Here is a 5030-nt window from a genome sequence, read left to right as displayed (position 1 = left end):
TTATTTTTAAGTCCTTTATCCTCTTTTTAGTTTATTTTTGTGTATGGTGTAAATTGATGGTCATTTTTTTGCATGTACCTGTCCAGTTTTTCCAACACCAGTTATTGAAGAGACTATCTTGACTCCATTGTATGCTCTTGCCTCCTTTGTCAAATATTAATTGAGTATAGTGATTTGGGTAGATTTCTGGAATCTCTATTCTGTTCCATTGGTTTATATGTCTGTTCTTGTGCCAGTACCAGGCAGTTTCGAGAACCATGATTTGGTAATACAGCTTGATATCTGGTAATGTGATCCCTCCAACTTTGTTCTTCTTTCTCAGGATTGCTGTGGCTATTCAAGGTCTTTTTTTATTCCCGATGAATTTTTGGATAGTTTATTCTAAATTTTTGAAATATGCCATTGGTATTTTAATAGAGATTGCATTGAATCTGTAGATTGCTTTGGGTAGTATGGACATTTTAATGATGTTGATTCTACCAATCCCTGAACATGGTATGTTCTTCCATTTGTTTATGTCTTCCTCTATCTCTTTTTTCAATGTCCTGTAGTTTTTCGGGTACAGGTCTTTTACCTCCTTAGTTAAATTTATTCCAAGGTATCTTAATTTTTTTGGTGCTATGGTAAATAGGATTGTTTTTTCATTTTTCTTTCAGTAAGTTCATTATTGGTGTATAAAAAAACTATAGGTTTCTCGGTGTTAATTTTGTATCCTGCTACATTGCCAAATTCATTTATTAGGTCTAGTAGTTTTTTGATGGAGTCTTTGGGGTTTTCTATGTACAGTATCATGTCATCTGCGAATAAGGACAGTTTTACTTCTTCTTTTCCAATTTGGATGCCTTTTATGTCTTCTTCTTGTCTAATTGCAATGGCTAATACTTCCAGTACTATGTCGAACAGGAGTGGTGAGAGTCGGCATCCCTGTCTTGTTCCTGTTCTTAGGGGAAATGGTGTTAGTTTTTGTCCATTGAGTATGATGTTGGCTATGGGTTTGTCATATAAGGACTTTATTATGTTGAGTTTTGATCCCTTTATTCCCACTTTGCTGAGAGTTTTTATGAAGAAAGCATGTTGGATTTTGTCATGCTTTTTCTGCATTGATTGATATGATTATGTGATCTTTGTCTCTCAATTTGTTTATGTGATGTATCACATTTATTGATTTGCGGATATTGTACCATCCTTGCATCCCTGGGATAAATCCTACTTGGTCATGGTGTATGATCTTTCTAATGTAATGCTGAATTCGTTTTGCTAGAATTTTGTTGAGGATTTTAGCATCTATGTTCATCAAGGATATTGGCCTGTACTTCTCTTTTTTTGTGGTGTCTTTATCTGGTTTTAGGATTAGGGTACTGCTGGCTTCATAGAAAGAGCTTAGAAGTGTTCTTTCCTCTTGAATTTTTTGGAATAGTCTAAGGAGGATAGGTTTCAGTTCTTCTTGGAATGCATGGTAGAACTCCCATGTAAAGCCGTCTGGACTATGGCTTTTGTTTGCTGGAAGATTTTTGATCACTGATTCAATTTCTTTGATAGTTATCGGCCTATTCAGGTTTTTTTAAATTATTCCTGATTGAGTTTTGGGAGTTTGTATTTTTCTAAGAATATGTCCATTTCGTCCATTTTGTCCATTTTGTTGGAATAGAGTTGTTGATAGTATTTTTTCATAATAGTTTGTATTTCTATGGGATCAGTTGTTATCTCACCTCTTTCATTTCTGATTTTGTTTATTTGGGTCCTTTCTCTTTGCTTCTTGGTGAGCCTGGCTTGAGGTTCATCAATCTTGTTTATCCTTTCAAAGAACCAGCTCTCGGTTTTTTATCTTGTGTATTGTTTTTTTGGTCTCTGTTGTTTATTTCTGCTCTGATATTTATTATTTCCTTCCTTCTGCTTACTCTGGGCTTTTACTCTAGGCTTTTCTTGTTACTCTAACTCTTTGAGTTGTAGGGTTAGATAATTTATTACCATTTTTCCTTGTCTTTTTGAGGTAGGCCTGTAGAGCTATGAAATTCCCTCTCAAGACTGCTTTCACTGTGTCCCATAGATTTTGGATTGTTGTGTTTTCATTTTCATTTGTAGCCATGATGCTTTTTATTTCTTCTTTGATCTCTTTGATAACCCAATCATTGTTTAATAGCATGCTGTTTAGCCTCCTGGTGTTTGTTTGTTTTTCATAGTTTTTATTATAGTTTATTTCTAATTTTATGCCATTGTGATCTGAGAAGATGCTTGATATGATTTTTGACTTCTTTAATTTGAAGAGACTTCGCTTGTGTGCAAATATGTGGTTTATCTTTGAAAATGACCCATGTGGACTTGAGAAGAACGTATATTCTGTGGCTTTGGTGCTATGGTAAGCATCACATTCTGAAGATGTCAGTTATTCCATCTTATCTAGTGAGTCATTTAGGATTGATGTTTCTTTCTTGATTTTTTGTTTAGAGGGTTTGTCCAGTGGTGTTAGTGGGCTATTACAGTCCCCTAGTATGACTCTATTACTGTCTATCTCCCCCCTTGATATCTTCCAGAAGATTTTTTATGTATTTGTGCTCCTGTATTGCATGCATATATGTTTACCAGAGTTATATCTTCTTGTTGAATTATTTCTTTTAGCATTATGAAGTTGTCTTCCTTATCTCTTGTTATGGCCTTCACTTTGAGGTCTAATTTGTCAGATATAAGTATTGCTCCCCTGCTTTTTTTTTTCATTTCCATTTTCCTGAAAAAAACCTTTCTCCATCCCTTCCCCATCAGTCTGTGTAAGTCCTTTGTTCTGAGGTGGGTCTCCTGTAGACGGAGGATATATGGGACAAGTTTTCCTATGCAATCAGCTACCCTATGTCTTCTGATTGGGGCATTTAGTCCATTTACATTTAAAGTTATTGATAGGTACCTGTCGCCATTTTTATTCTTTATGCCTGTGTTCCTTTTTCCCTTCCTTTTATTCTTTTTATAACAGATCCTTTAGCATTTCTTGCATTGCTGGCTTGGTGGTAATAAACTCCCTTAGTCCTTTTTTTGTTTGTTTATGAAGCTGCTGATTTCACCCTCAACTTTGATTGATAGCCTTGCCGGGTACAATATTCTTTGATTCAGACCCTTCCTTTTCATGACTTTTTATATTTCATTCCATTCCCTTCTAGCCTGAGGTGTTTCTGTTGAGAAATCCATCACTAGTCTGATGGGAGATCCCTTGTAGGTAACTTTCTGTCTGTCTCTGGCAGCCTTTAGGATTCTTTTTTTTTTTTAAATATATTTTATGCTCCATCCACTGAGCCAAACCGGCTTCGGCAACCTTTAGGATTCTTACTTTGTCGTTGGTGTTTACCAATGTAATTATGATGTGTCTTGTTGGCTTTTTTGGGGTTCATCTTGATTGGGACTCTGGGCTTCTTGGACTTGTGTGAGTTTTTTCTTCCCTAAATCAGAGAAGTTTTCAGTCATTATTTCTTCAAATAGGTTTTCTAATCCTTGTTCAGCTTCCTCTTCTTATGCCCCCCCTATTATGCAGATGTTGTTTCCTTTCATGTTGTCCCAAAGTTCTCTTCGGCTCTCCTCCTGTTTTTTAATCTCAAATTGTTTATTTGAGATTATTCTTATTTCTTGAGGTAGCCTTGTATTCTATGAATTTGCCTTTTAGGACTGCTTTCACTTATCACATACATTTTGGGTTGTGTTTTCATTTTTATTTGTCTCAAGTTATCTTTTCATTTTTTTATCTCATTATTTACGCATTAATTGTTTATTACCATGTTATTTAGCCTCTTTGTATGTTTTTTAGGTTTATATTTTTTTCTTTGTAAATGAATTTTGTTTTCATACCATGGTGGTCAAAGAAGATGCTTGATATAATTTGTCTTTTTAAATTTATTGAAACATTTTGTTGCTTAACATGTGGTTTTTCCTGCAAAATATTTCATGTTCACCTGAAAGGGATGCATATTCTGTGGCTTTCAGGTGAAATGCTCTGAAAATATCAATCAAATCTTAATATGTCATTTAAGGCTACTCTTTCATTGTTTTTTTTTGTTTTGTTTCTGTTTAAATATATTTTATTGATTTTTTACAGAGAGGAAGGGAGGGGGAAGGAGAGTTACTAACATTGATGAGAGAGAAACATCGATCAGCTGCCTCCTGCACACCTCCTATTGGGGATGTGCCCACAACCAAGGTACACGTCCTTGACTGGAATCGAACCTGGGAACTTTCAGTCCGCAGGCCGATGCTCTGTCCACGGAGCCAAACTGGTTAGGGCTACGCTTTCATTGTTGGTGGTCAGTGCATGTCATAGAGAGCGTTTGAGCATCATTAGCATATCATAGGCATATTACGCTTTGATTGTTTGAACATCCGACTGGTCAACTGGACACTTAGCATATTAGGCTTTTATTATATAGGTAACCAGACAGGCATGAGGTGATATCTCATTGTGGTTTTAATTTACATCTCTCTGATGATTAGTGATGCTGAGCATTTTTTCATATGTCTATTGGCCATCGGTATGTTCTCTTTGGAGAAGTGTCTATTTAGGTCCTTTGCCTATTTTTTAATTGGATTGTTTGTCTTCCTTTTGTTGAGTAGTATAATACGTTCTTTATATATTTTGGAAATTAACACCTTATAAGATGTATCATTGGTAAATATAAGGTTTCCCCCAAAAATGTATACAAACTTTGATTACAAAGTCAGTGTTTATTAACATACAGTTGATTTTCAAAATTTAAGAGAATCTACAGAAATGAATAATTTTTTGTCAATGCCTGTTTTCAAACTGATGACTGTTCTGGTCCAGGCACTGCTGATAATGTGAAGCAAACATCCAAAGCATTTCGTTTGGTATTTGTGCATCCTCAATTCGACCACTGTTTTGTACTATCAACTTTATCTTTTATGTACCCCTTCCCCCCCTTAAAAGTCTAGTGGATACATTTTCTGTGTTCAAATCTTAGTCTGGATTCACCTGTTATTTCAAACAGTCAAATCTAAAAAGTGAAAATCAAGTGAGTTATCAGCTATTAAAATGTATA

This window comes from Myotis davidii, unplaced genomic scaffold (assembly GCF_000327345.1).
Source record: "Myotis davidii unplaced genomic scaffold, ASM32734v1 scaffold798, whole genome shotgun sequence".
Classification (NCBI taxonomy): Eukaryota; Metazoa; Chordata; class Mammalia; order Chiroptera; family Vespertilionidae; genus Myotis; species Myotis davidii.
The sequence above is the reverse complement of the archived record's forward strand: the minus strand, read 5'-3'. Positions refer to the sequence as shown.